This window comes from Notamacropus eugenii, chromosome 5 (genome assembly GCF_028372415.1).
Source record: "Notamacropus eugenii isolate mMacEug1 chromosome 5, mMacEug1.pri_v2, whole genome shotgun sequence".
In the NCBI taxonomy this organism is placed as follows: Eukaryota; Metazoa; Chordata; class Mammalia; order Diprotodontia; family Macropodidae; genus Notamacropus; species Notamacropus eugenii.
In genome coordinates, this window is record NC_092876.1 from 313,549,622 (window position 1) to 313,564,948 (window position 15,327).

The following is a 15,327-nucleotide window of genomic DNA, read 5'->3' on the forward strand; positions in this document are numbered from 1 at the left end:
CATCTTTCAAGAGAGAAGATGAACATTCTGTGAAATAGGAGACTTCCAAACCTTCCTGATCAAAAGACCAGAACTCAACAGGAAATTTGATTTTCAAATACAAATATCAAGAGAGTCATAAAAAAATTAACAGAAAAGAAAAAAAAAACATGTTATTAATAAGGACAAACTGTTTACGTCACTTCAAGGGAAGATGACATATAACTCTTGAGAACTGTATTATTTTGACATTTAAAAGGGGGTATACATAGACCAGAAAAATCTGGATAGACTTATATGAACTGATGATGAGTGAAATGAGCAGAACCAGGAGAACACTGTACACAGTCACACTGTGTGATGACTGAGTTTGCCAGATTTAACTCTTCTCAGCAATGCAAGGATCTATGACAACTTCAAAAGACTCACAATTGGAACTGCTATATACATGCAGAGAAAGATTTAGGAGTCTGAATGCAGATGGAAGAATACTATTTGTTCTCCTTTTCTTTTATTGTTTTGTTTTGTTTCTTCTTTCTTGTGGTTCCTCTCACTATTCCTAATTCTTCTTTATATCATGACTAATGTGAAAATACACTTAATATGAATGTATAAGTAGAGCCTATATCAGATTGCATGCCATCTTGTGGAGGGGGAAAGGGAGGGAGAAAAAAATTTAAAACTCAAAACCTTATGGAAGTGAATGTTGAAAACCATAAGTAAATTAATTATTATAAAAAGAAATTACTGAATCTTATAGTTCCTTGAGCTATCCTTGAATAACCTGGAGGTCTGTAGCTGAATTTTTAAGTCAGACAGATTTTCCAAACTAGTATATATGTTTGGGGCATCTTCTCAAATTGTCTTGTTTCCTGTGGTTTTCTGAAAAATCACTTTAGGAAAATAAGCCTTGTCACATTAAGTCAATAGCTTTTAGGACAAGTACCTTTAAAAAATTTATGGTGGGAAGTCATGGTTTCCTGGCTTGGGTCTTTACGTACATTATCAACTGTGCATGCCATGTATCCTAGGCATATAATAACATTTTTTGTTGAAACATAATGATACTGCCAACATACCACAGCATACAACAGAACATTTCCTGTTGCTTGTGGATGAACTGGGTAGAGGCATTAAAACTTATGATAACATAGCTACCAAATGCAGTTGTTAAAGAACTTGCCAAGACCATAAAATGTTGCACTATTGATTAGAAGAAGATTGTCCCCAAAATGTTGTTTTACACTCCTACAGGTAAGACAGGCGTAGTAAGTGCTATATCTTGGTGTTTGGATATGATTTCTATCTTTATTCCCATTTTTCAGAAAAGAAAAACAACAAAATGGTACCTGACTTTCTTCTATCTGAAGCACTGAATCTAGTGCACTCAATGAACTTGTGCAAAAGTATCATCTTCAGCAGGAAGGTAACAGTCCATCTCAGCTATTTTAGTCAAAAGACCAACCTGTTTCATGAGGGTGTATTTGCCTCCATCCCATGTTTTGTATAGTACACAATAAGCACTTGCAACCAATAAACATTCCTGCTACCGTTTTCTTGTGAATCTTATTCCTTTTAGCCTGTCATATCTTTAAGAGTAAAGTTGTCACCAAAACAGTATTTAAATGTTGAAATATTTTAAGCTTTAAGAAGGGTTGAGTGTCTTCATCTGGTACTAGGATCACTGGATAACATACGTGACCATAACCACCTCAGTTATAGTTAGCTGAACATTGTAGAATGCCAAACACGACAATGTACTCCAATGAATTCTACCAGCTCGTGTAATTTTTATCAAAATAAAAGAAGAACCTCTTCATATGATCCTTCAGTTATACATTTCTCTGCTCTTCAGCATTCATCGGATCAGCAAGCTTCTTTTCAATGTCCTTGGCCAGCATTATTTCCAGCTCTTCTTAATGGATTTTAGTTCATATTCTCCTGGCAAACAAGCAATGTGTTATTTTCTGGAATTTCCAGTTTGGAGCAATTTTTGCTAAGCCCCTTGTGGACTATGAACCTGTAGTCAATCTGCTTGCACTCCCCAAATATTCTAAGAAGCTGTATTCATCATCCTTGATGTCAGCCAAGGCTTAGTCATAATCAGAATCAAATCGTGTTTTGGGAGTAATTATTCTACTTTTTGGAGTTTTTTTCATGCTTAAAGCTATATCCCATTAGCTCCCTTCTATGGTCAATTCAGGGCACTGTCCTCTTAAATTTAGTGGGGTGGGGAGGCTTGTGAGGTCCTTGTGCCTCCCTAGCCTTAGACCATTGTATTGGACTCCATTCCACATCATACTTCCCTTGCAGGATTTAGTTAACATGCTTTATACAGAGTAGTAGATAGTGTCATCAAGAAAAAAGGTGTTTAAAATTATGAATCCTGCTTCTGAGAATACAGATGAGTTCCTTTATTGACTTTTCAGTCATTCCTCTATAATTTGATTTGTTTTTAAATGCGTAAACTGAATCACTCAAGGAATTATTTGATTTAGTGTTGTATAGGACAGGCAGATAAGAAATTTTAAGGAATAAAACTTTTTTCTTTCAAGTAGCAAAGAAAGTCTAATTGCCTTCATGGATGAGGAGATAGAAGACCTGATTTCATAACTCTCTAGCTACGGAATTGAACAAGTCATTTAAAGATTCTGAGGCATAATTTTTCTCTTCTGCAAAATAGGAATAAAGATAGAATCACATTCCAACCCCAAGATATGATACTTACTATGGCTGTCTTACCTGTATGAATGCTAGGGTATATAGTGATTAGATGGCACCACCAGATAAGGGATGAGATCAGAGAATGGAACCCAGGGCTCTTTTCTTTTTGGAGGGATGGTGGCAGCTTTATTGGAGGGAATCTGGCTAGGTAACTCATAAGAGAAAGCATAGTCCCTTCCAAAATTCTTCTTAAGGACTAAATGAAATACAACCCTTTTATTTATCACAGAATGAAATAAAATATACAACAAAACTATTCTGTAAAGAAAACCACAGGGAAAAAAAGGCCAAGCTCTCACTGAGTATGAGAAAAGAACCCTCTTCTCTAGCCAGCACAGTGACTGTTCCTTGCTAAGCTGTTATGATGTCTGCAAACCCAGGGTTCATTTTTTGATTCCTAACCAAACATCACACCACCCACTTCTCCAAGCACAAATACTCACCCAAACTGTGTTCAACTAGGGTGACCTTTATGACAGGCAGTTATTTGACTAAATTATTAGAAAGCAAATAATGGCCAGCTACATCAATCAAAACAAACTGGTTGTACATACAGACGGTATCTCTGCCTTCCACACATTTGTGAAACAGAATGGGATGGCTGGAAAAATAAAACATTAAATGTCCATTTTTAAAATATTGCATCTGACTAATGTGAAAAATTTGTGTGGGAGCTGTTATTATGGCCAAGAATAGTTTTAAAGGTAAGCCAAAAAACTATGCCAGCTCTTTTCCAATGATTGAAAAGTACACTTTTTAAAGCATCTTTATGGAAAAGAGGTAGAAAAATGAAGATGAAAATACTGGTTAAAGATAACATGAGTCAGCCTTGCTCAGAACAAAATGTTACTCAGGTTCTCATCAATGCTTTCTCTGATGCAAGAAGATGCCATCAGTAGGAATCCAAAGGCTAAATGAAGAAAAAGGAGGAGGGTAGAAACATCTTAAAACCAAGTTAAAAATGTCATGTGGCCAAAATTTTATTTTAATATATTTTAATTATATCGGTCAAAGTGATCTTCTTATTGTACTAAAGAACGTAAAAAAAGGTATGGCCCTTAGCCTCAAAGAGTTAACAATCTAGCTGGCAACAACTGCTAAACTGAATGGTATTGATCCTGTTGGTACTCAGTATTGATTCTTCTTTTGTGACATCTTTTGTATCTAGCCTTTCCTGACAACCTTTAATAGGATCATCCTAGTCCATGAGTGTCTCACCTCATGACTGCAATAGGATCATAGAATATTATTTAGAGCTGGAAGGGACTCAGAGACCATGTAGCCCCTTGCACTTAGTTTAAAGATGTATTTTTATTTTCTTTTTATCCCCAGTGCTTGGAACATAGCAGTCTTTAAATAAATATCAATTAATTGGTTGATAAGACACTGGGTTCTAAGTATTTAGAACTAATGTAATAAAGGTAGACTGAGACATAGACTCCAAGGGAGATCATTTTATCAAGAGTGATGTGTATAATTTTTAACAAAGTGGGTCACTCTGAAAACCTCAGTAAAGCCAGCAGCCCCATTGAGAAATGGGGACTCCCTTTATTGACATGCTGGTATGGAAGGAGGTCTGGCTAGTTTTGAAGCATTACAATTTGTTATACTAGGAAAAGTGTGTCTGCATTCAGCTGTGGCTAATCATACTCCCTCTGAAAATTAAGGGATGTTAATTGTTTTATGGGAGACTAGAACCACCAGGTTTTTCTCCCTTGGGGGAGATTAAGCCTCCCCTAATTGCATAAGGACAAGCAAGGACAGGCAATGTATCTTTTGTGGGGGTGGCACTTACAGACAACAAGCAGATGTTTCAGGGACTAACGGCCTGAGTCATGTCAACTTTTCTTTTCAACTGCACATTTAAATTAGCTTGGACCTGAGCAAGGAGAGCTCAGGCATATACTAACTCAATTCTAAAAATCAACCTGGCATAAAATCAATTATATCATAAAATCAATACAATAGAAATCATAGGTAATATTAAATTTTATCTTTTTTCACAAGTTAAGTGATTCCCTCAGTCAAGATCACACAAATAGTAAGCATCAGAGGTGGGATTGGAACCCAGTCATTGTTCTTTTCACTGAAATGCATTCCCTCTCCTGAAATCATACCCTTATTGATCTTCTTAGTGTCCTGCATCAATGGTCCTGTATCTCACCACTACGATCTATCAATTAAATACCCACCAGATTATTTTTCCTAAAATGTAATTTAAAGATTTTACTGCTACCTGTTTGATTTAGACAAGGCTACTTCTCTGAGGAAGCATGGCACAATAGAAACCATACTGCATTGGGAATTAAGAGAACAGGATTTTAATGGAGGTTCTCCCTGTAGATAATGAAATTTTAGTTGAGAATTCAAAGAAGTTAGGGTAGTCAATAAGCAGAGATGAATAGGAAGAACATTTCAGGTGTGGAATACAGCCAGAGCAAATGCCCAGAGCCTAGAGACAGAGTGTCTTGTTTGTGGAACAGTCAGAAGGGCAATGTCAGTGTATCAAAGAGTATGTGTGAGGAATAAGATTTAAGAATACTGGAGAGGTAGAATGAGATTAGACTACAAAGGGCTTTGAGGGCCAGACAGAAGATTGTTTATTTTATCCTGGAGGCAAGGGAGACAATGGATGAATAAGAAAAAAAAAAAGCACTGGTGGATGAATGGAGGATTGTTTGGAGTGGAGAGCCCTGAAGCAAGGTACTGCAGCAGTACAGGTGGGCGATGATGGGGACCTGTACCAGAGTGGTGGAAGTGTCAAAAATGAAGGTGGCATATTCAGAAGAGGCAGTGAAGGACAAAATAGGCCTTGGCAACAGAGTAAGAGAAAAAGGAGAATCCAGGATGTCACCTGGGTTGTGAGCCTGAAGAGAATGGTATTATACAGCTGTAATAAATAAGGTGTGTCAGTGGTGGGGGAAGATTTAGGGAAAAGTATTGAGTATAGTTGGGGATATATTGAGTTTAAAATGTTTATTTTACATTAACTTCAAGAAATATGAAAGGCAGTTAGAGATGCAAAATTGGAGGTCAGCAGAGAGGTTGGGGCAAGATGGGTAGATTTAAGAATCTTGAACACCTTCACTAACAGGGAGCTCAGTAATTTTTTAGGGGGCCTATATTAACCTGAGAATTATTGGAATCAAGGGATCAGAGATCTACATCTGGAAACAACCTCAGAGTCATATAGTTCAACATCTTCATTTTACAGGAGAACTAAGGGCCAGTTTGGCTAAGTAACCATGGAATTGGAACCCAGGTCTCCTGATTCCAGAGGCTGCGATTTTCCCACTGCACCTTGTAACAATTAAGTAGAAATTAATTGCAAAACAAGATGGCATAGTGAATTGAAAGCTGTCTGTGGAGTCAGCAAGGTCTGGGGTCAAGGCCAACCATAGACACATGCTTGCTATGTGACTCTGGGTGACTCACTTAAAGACTCAGTTCTCTTGTGCAACTTTCTAATACTATAAATTGTAGAGGAGGTGCAGAACTGCATTGTTGGACGAAATTTCTGATCAGGTTGTGTCTATGCAAATAAAATCACAGGACTTATAAAAAATAAAGAAAAATATTTTTAAAACCTTAAACTATATTATTCTTCATTATTCCTAATTCTTTCACCCTGGAGATTTCTTTTGTTTTATTTTGTTATGTTTTGTTTTCCTCTGGAGTCATATGGAATGTCCAGTCTCTTTCCCACATAGTGTCCCTCTCAATCCTTGATGAGAGTTATATTCACTTGCCTTCCTCACCCAAACATTCTTCTCCTCCTGACTCACCAAGGAAAAACATGATTTGGTGGAATTCCTAACCCAACATAGTTTCCACACTCATCATCATCTTTATCATTCTTCCCTAAGCATGAATTATTTTGGAGTCATGTTTTAAATAATATACTGTATTACAGTCTAACTTGTCCACTCACTGTCCCCTGAGTATTCTATATAGTAATAACTCATGTCTATTACACACTTTTAGCTTAGCCAAGGGCCTTGTAATGAGAAAATTAATATAAGCATTATTAAACTTTTATAAACTGAGTTCCTAAGAGTTTAAAGGATTGACTCTTGGTCATATAGCAGACAAGTATTAGAGCTAGAAATCAAAACCAGGTGCGATTAACCATCCAGCGATCTTTCTACTAACACACACACAAACATTTCTCTAGTTTGCTCATCTTACCACTCTTTTTCTTTAATTTACTCTCTCCCATCTTCACTGCTTGGCTTAATTTTCCTCATCCTTCAAGGTTTATCTCAAATCTCTTCAGTGAAATTGTATCCTTCCACTTGATCACTAGAGACCACTGTGACCTTTCTTTCCTCTAGACATTTTAGACTTTTAAGGGACAAATGATTTGTGATAAGCATTTGATACAATCTTATTTGCCTTGAGTTTTCATTTATGCATATTTTCTTTCTGCAACTAGGTTGTAAATTCCTTAAGGGCAGACACTGTGTGCTAGATTCTAACATGTGCACGCTGCACACACACACACACACACACACACACACACACACACACACACACACACACTCCTCTGCTCTAGCACCAAGCATAGTTCAACATACATAGTAGTGAGTGATCAATGACATTTTAAAACATTCATTGGATTGTTTTAGCTGCAAGACAATAACTAGTGTACTTAAATTCTACTTATCCCATCTCTAGAAAACTGAGTGATTTTAGACTTGTATAATCTATTTGGAAAGTCACTTCGACATCATTGATAGAGACTTAGCCAGGAAGATCAGGGTTCAGGTTCATCCTCTCACACATGCTGGTAATTTGAGGCAGGGTGAGTCACATAACCACTCGATGTTCTAGGTAAGTAGACACTAGGTTTCTTAGGGAGACTTTATTTGCCCTTCAGTTTCCTATTTCAAGAAAATCACATACCCTTTAAAAACCAAGCCATTCATTCTCTTCTCTCTGGTGAAATTAAGTCACTTAATTTTCTTTTCTTATTTACCATCCAGTCTGGCAACCACCTTGGTACAAATTTGCCCCTTGTTTATTATAGAGTTTGGTATACTGACATGGAAAATTCAATCACAAAGTATAGTTTCAGCCTTAATTGCTAATATTAAGAGATTTTTAAATTTCTAATGCATGTCTAATTAGAGCAAATATTTTCTTCATGAACAAGCAATTATGTCATTCCAAACACGTTTACTTTAATTAAACAAAACAGTTTTACTAATTACAAATGCAAGACAGGACATGCTGGATTTAGTTTCTTGCTTCTTCTTTAAAATCCTGAATGTTGCTTCTCAGACACTTTGGCCCCGTTAATTGGAAGCTAAAATTCTCTGACAGGGATATCAACACATATCCATGGCCTACTATTTATTTTTTTATAGACAGTGGATTGTGACAGATTAGTCAATTAATAAATGAATCAAAAATCATACATTAAGTGCTTACTCTGTGTCACATTCTATGCTAAGTGGGGAGGAGTTCCTACCCTCAAGGAGTTTGTTCTACAATGAGAGAGAGAATATATAGATAAATATAAGATATGGATAAAGTGTTCAAATGGTTGCTTCCTCTACTGTCTAAGGTGACATTAAAGAAATTTGAAGAGAATGAGCATTTTACAAAATGGCAGGCAGATTAAACCTATTAATAATATCAGTCTTAGAACCTGTCCCTACTATAACTTGCTTATTGGCAAGTAAAAGCTGTGGATAAGCTCTCATATGAGTTCATCTAGATTCCATGATGAAAGTATTCATGATGAGACGCATTCACAGATGGAGAATGGAACGATATCTTGTGTATCTGGTATGCCTCTATAATATCAGAGAAGTTTGCTCTGGGATCTACCTTTTATACTTCATGAAGGGCTGTTTTTTCCCCTTTGCTTTTTGAATTTGAAGTTAGTTTGAATTGATCCTCAAACTTGTTAATGAACTTCAAATTTTAACCCATTTATTAGTTTGGTACCATCTACATGACAGGAAACACACAAATAACATTTGTATTATAATATTTAAATGTGAACATGTCATTTGAAACAATCTAATCCAGCATTTATTTATTAAGGACATAGTTCATGCTTTGAACTGTTCTAGTCAGAAGGACACTCAAGAGTACAATAAGATGTGATATCATCTTGTACAAAACTCTTAATTTCATTAGGGAAATAGATATTGGGCTCATAGTCAGTGATTAAGAGGAGTAGTCAATAAACAACACAAAGCAATGTCACATAAGGTAGATGTAGATAACAAGTAGTACAATTGGAAAATGCACCAGCTTTATAGAGAGAAGACCCAGGTTCAATCCTACTTCTGATGCTTTTACTGGTATGGCCTTGGGGAAATCACTTAATATCTCAGGACTTCAGGTTTCTCAGCTGTAAAATGATGGTAACCAAGGAGGTCATTTTCAGCTTTAGATTTATGATCTATGTTTGCCTTGAGTTCTCCAATGAACCTGATTGCTAATCTATCACTAGTATTTTCTTCATGATATAAATCAGAATCCAGAAATCCTATGCTCCTTTTATCCACTCTTCTAATAAATCCAAAAGGGGGATTCCGTTTTAGAAGCCTTCCTCCAAATAACTTGATATAGTGTGGAAATTGAATAGCGTAAGCAAGGTTTCCTTCAGTTTCACTTTGTACTTTTTTTCATAATGAGTCCTTTATTTACATAATCATACATTTCTCTTAAGGCATCTTTTGAGTTGCTTGTCTTGTATAATCTATCCCTAGTAAGGTTTCTTGGCCTGTTCACAGCCACAATGGGAATTTATTGTTCTTCATTTTATCCTCAATTTTAGTTCTTCAGATGATAGCATTTCACGAGCTGTAGATATGCAGTATCACCACAACAATATTGATATGATATTTAAATGAAGAAAGGTCACTAGCAGGTAGAACAATTAGGATAGAGGCAGAGCTATGAAGGGTGGGTAGAACTGGGTGAAACAGAAGGAACAAGAGATGAGATTCCAAATGATGGGAATAACCTGGCTACCAAGAAGAAAAGTAGAAATGATCATGGTAATTTTTTATGGGGAGGTGAAGTATTCACAGAAGATGAAAATACTAAATTCCTGGTCACTTTTCTTTTTCACACTCCCTTGTACATTTTAAGAACAACATTGATAAGCTGTAGTGCATTCAAAAGAAGCAGTCAGCATAGTGAAATTTCTAAAGATCATGTTGTACGTATACAAGGATCTGTTGAATCAGTGGAAGAAGAGGATGTTAGAACTAGAAGTCACTGAACAGATGATCTAGTCCAGTTCTCTCCTCTTTTTTTGTATAAGAGAAAACTAAGGCTATGAGTGTAGGAAATGCTTATGTGGATTCATAAAACAATTTAGAGTCAGAGATAGCATTAGAACTCAGATATTCAGACTCCCAGTCTAGAAATCTTTCCAGGATGATGTTAATTCCTTGGATCATTAACTCCTGGGATTATTTCCATTTTTGTATTTGTCATCCCAGTACTAAGAACAATGGCTGGAGTAGGTGCTTAATAAATGCTTGTGATTTGTTGAAGTGAATGTTTGTTGAAGCATATACCATTATCTTCTCTCTACAATATAATCTAAGGCTAAGGTGTATCGGCATTTTAAGCCTTGGACCCAAACACATTTATAATTGGTAGAATGTTAGGGAGTATAACACAATAAAATGAAGACTTTTGGGTACTGAGGAGAGAGATTAGGCTCTTTTTTAAACTTAAAGAATTTAAGAGCTTATTTTCCCTCCTTCCTTCCTGCCCCACCTTCACCATGAGTCACAGCAATGCAACAACCTTGGGGGTTTTAAATGTTTCTTTTGCAAATGACAATGTCTCCTAGATACAGACAGTAATTCTATTTCATGTTTGTAAATGCTTATAAATTTTTTTTAAAAAGCAGACATCTAGTGACTTCATTTAATCAATGAAAACTTAATGCATTTAAGCCACTTCTGAATCCTTCTCACAGATCCCAATTCAGACTAGCAGGCTTAAGGCTCATTAAACCTTTAGCCTCTATTTAGGTGGCCTATTAAGAGTGTTGGCATTTAATGATTTTGTCCTCTAAGACCTGAAGTTAGACCATTAATCTAAAGTAATCAAGATTTGAAAGACAGGCTTATAAAAGTAAACACAAGGGCATTATTCTCCTAAGAAATCCCCTTGCCTTGAGATATCTTACTGCTGATTTACTTTACCAGAATTTAGTTCCCTGCATGATGGAATAAATTAGCATGTAACTGGACAAATGTCAGACCAAATGAAAGATGTGAATTAAAAGGTACAGCCTGCAAGAAACACAGAACCCAAAAGAGCCCTAACCACTACCTGCATTATAATTAAGGGGCATTGGAATTTACATTAGAGCTAATTTATTTCAGTGATGAATTCTAGATTACCCCTACTCTGATATCTAGGGATCTGATTAATCTAGGTAAAATTGTCTGTGAGTTATCCTATCATTAAATATTGGCAATACCTTTTTGAGTGACAGTTATGCTTCTTTATCTTTCTCATTCTATTTTTTCTTTCTATGCCTAAATTTCCCTTCTCCTTAAACTACACTCCTGTTCGTTATGCCACCAATCATTCTCCTCTATTTGATTTACATGAGAAGAAAATTATTAGGTCAATTGGTGCTGCTGCCTTCAGATTTAAATTTCATTTCATCTTTGCTTTTACCCTGCTCGGTACACGTGGAAGTGAAAGCACAGTTATATCAAGCTGTTTGTCTTCTCCCTTTTATGCCTTGATCCATTAATGGAAATATACTCTTTATCTCTCCCATTTATTCTCTTTCTTTTCTTCTCCGCTGTTCTTTCTTCCCTTCCCTTTCTCTGCTTTCTCCTTCCCTCCCCTCCTCTCCTTTTGTCTTCTCTCCTTCAGGGTCTTCTAGGTGTTCGGGCTATTTCATCAGGTCTTCTTGGCACAAAGGAGGGCCATTTTGTTCCTGAGGCTTCACTAATTCTTTCAACTTTCTTATCCAAGCAATCTTCTGTTTCAGACTTAGGAGGCAGTGCAACATCTTCAGGTTGGACATAAGGGCCTATCACTTGATATTTCCTTCCCCAGTCCTTGGAGATATGCACATCAAATTCATACTTCAGGATGGATCCCCAGCCTTTCTAATGGAATGTTGGACTGGGTCCCTGAAACTTCTTTTGCACCATTTGAAGGCTTCATGTTTTTATCCTCTAATATTATCCACCCCGTCTTTGTTGTATACATTATAGCCACACTGCTCTTCCTCCACACTGTTTGTTACACTTTAGACTGTTGATCATTTCTGGTTTAAGTCAAGAAATAGTATTGATTTGGGCTAGTGTGTATAGAAAACTCATGCCATATAATAACTTGGCATGGTGAATAGAATGTTGATCTTGGAACAGAGAAGACATTGGATCAAATTTTTCTTCATCCATTTACTAGTAAGTCACTTAATCTCTCTGGGCCTTCTTTTCTTCACTTATAAAGTGAGGTGGTTGGCCCAAGCCCTCCCTCAGGTCTCTTCCAGTTCTATATCTATAATTTTATAAATTGGCCCTTGGCAATTGCTCAGAAATAATTTATTGATCCTAAGTTTACTCCGAATCACATTCTACACAGTGACTGTTCCAAACTGCTTTCAAGTCCTCAATTCTCGCTATCCTCAGGAGATGAAACACATCACCTCCTACTGTACTGAGATCAAACATCTGGCAAGCTCTTCTCCTATTTAGCTGTCCTTGCTTTTGTTCCAAAGGAGGAAAAAAAGTGGAATTGGTTGGAGCTCTGCCAGGTTGTCTGATATGTTAATGAAACCTTAGAGAACCGTAAAATTGAGGTTAAGGATTGTTCATCTTTGCTTTTGCAAGCCAGTTGTCCCAAATGACAGACATGTAGATATGGTCAGGACTTCTACTGGAAGAAGGGGAAAAATTTAACAAATGGCAGGGTCAGGGAAAGAAAATCAAAGGAACATTACTACATTTAATGTAAACGTAACAGTCATAAGATCATCAATATAGATCTAAAAGGAAGCTTAGAAGCTTTTGTGCCCAACACTTTGACTTTATAGATGAAGAAACTAAGGCACAGAGACGTTAAATGACTTCAATCAGCATACATAGTTAAATTTCTGATGTGGATTTTAACCCACATGATCCTATCATCTATCACATTCTACTCTAGCCTCTAATCTCAAGCCTTTGTGCTTTATCTTAAGTTACATTCTCTTTTAAAGTCTACTTTTTAAACTGAAGTCTAATGTGTCTCATTTTAATTAAGGAAGAAGTGCTTAGGGCCATGTCCAGAAAAAAAGACATTCAGTACCTCAGAGGCCAAGCTGGAACTAATCCAATCCAATAAATACCTAATAAGCATTTATTAAACACCTACTATGTGTCAGGCACTGGGGTAAGCACTGGAAATTCAATTAATAAAAAAAACTTCTTCCCTTGAAGGAGTTTATAGTCTTAAGAAACAGGCACAACACAAAAGTCAGCATAAAATAAAGGGAAAAGGAGATGAGACACCAAGGGACACCAGCTTGGGAAAAGAATTGGGAGGACTTTGGGACTTGTCCTACAGCTGTCCAATCAGAGGCTGAGGGAGGTGTACCTGAAATCAGGTAGGACAGTAAATGCAAAGTGAGGTGATCACTATGGGGAAGATAGCAGAACCACCTCTCCTGCAGATATGGGATGTATGTCAGTCAACAAATATTAATAAATGTGACTCCTATGTTCTAAGCTCTTTGCTAAGTGCTAGAGATTCAAAGAAAGGCAAAAGACAGTCCCTGCTCCCAAAAAGCTCACAAATGTAAGCTTATATAAGAGAGTAAGGAAAACCTCATGGAGAGTGGGAGATGGTGGTGCTCAGTCAGCTGTGAAGGATTCTCTCCTTTCCAAAGTTGTTACTTTGAAAATGTACCTTACTGCCCTCATATTATCCATGTTACTAATCCTTCTTCATCTCAGGATTTCTTTGAATATCTTTGTATCTCTATCATCTCTCTTACTTTCCTCTCATCTTAAATGAGATGTCACTTCTTTCAGAGACAAACAAATATATCCTATGTCCTTCATTACATTCCCTCTCACTTCCTCTAAGAATTTCCTCCATAAGTTGTCACTTTATTGCCTTTTCATTTGTTTTCCATTTCCACTAGTTCTTTTTTCATTTTTCTACAAATATAGTCAAGTCTTCTACTCTAGTCTCTCAATGCACTTTTGTGGATGTGTACTTTCTCCTACAAGTTTGAGGTGAGACTATGCTTAGTTCTACATTACATTCTGGAGCATCCAGCATATACTACTACTGCTACTACTGCTACTACAACAACCTCATCTTGCTTCATGGTATTGTAAGTATTCCTACAATGAACAAGGAAGGTAGATTCCATGGTATAAAATATTATTTGGCTTATTGTACACATGACTTGCACTTGACTAAGGATGAGGCAATTGGGGTTAAGTGACTTGTCCAAGGTCACACAGGTAGTGAGTGTCAAGTGTCTGAGGTGAGATTTGAACTCAGGTCCTCCTGACTCCTGCACTGGTGCTCTATCCACTGCACCACCTAGCTGCCCAATTATTGTACACATAAAATTTAAGCACAGAGGTTCAATGGCTTGCTCATGGTCATGTGCCTTACCGATTCTAGATTTTGGACTTGAATGCAGATCTTTAGACTCCAAGCTCTTTTTTCCTCCCATTTTGACTTGTCTTTGCTTTCTAAATGTATTAGTCTACTTTAATTTGGTAAGTCTAGTTTAAGGAAATAATTATTATGCTTTTATATTAAATAAATGGGCATGCCCTTAGAATCATTATTTTGCATATCAATATTTATTCTGGGGAACTGTGGGTGGACACGTAGGAGGTATCAAAAATTGGATTTAATATTTAACTCCACAGAGCTTCTTAACTTAGGATCATTGAACTTGTTTGAAAAAAATATTTTTGATAATCACATTTTCATATAAGTGGTTTCCTTTGTAATCCCATATAATTTATTTTATGTATTTAAAAATATTATTCTGAGAAAACATCCATAGATTCCACCTGACTGCAAAAAGTTTCCATTATACATAAAAAGATTAAAAACTCCTGGTGAAAAAGAATTTTTTTAAATTGAAATTGAATCAATCAACAAGCATTTATTAAGTGATGACTGTGTGCCAGGAACCGAACTAGGCAATGGGGATACAAAACAAAATATGAACGTCTCTGCATTTAAATAAAGATCTAATGTGTTTGTTTTCTTATGATTTTACTTTGTCTTAAATGTTGATTAGTATGAAATTATGTACAGTGATTTTTATGGTGGTAAAGAACTGAAAATTGAGGAGACACTCATCACTCAGAAAATGGATGAACAAACTGTGGTGTGTGATTATAATGGAACATTATTGTGCCATAAGAATGACAAATGAGATGAAAAACCTGGGAAAACCTATATGAATTGATGCATAGTAAAGTGAGCAGAAACAGATTATTGTTCACAGTAACATCAACATTGTAATGATGATCAACTGGATGATTTAGCTGCTGCGATCAACACCATGATGCAAGATAATTCTGAAGGACTCATAAGGAAAAAATGCTATCTATCCCCAGAGAGTCCTGATAACTGAGTGCAAATTGAAGTAATTTT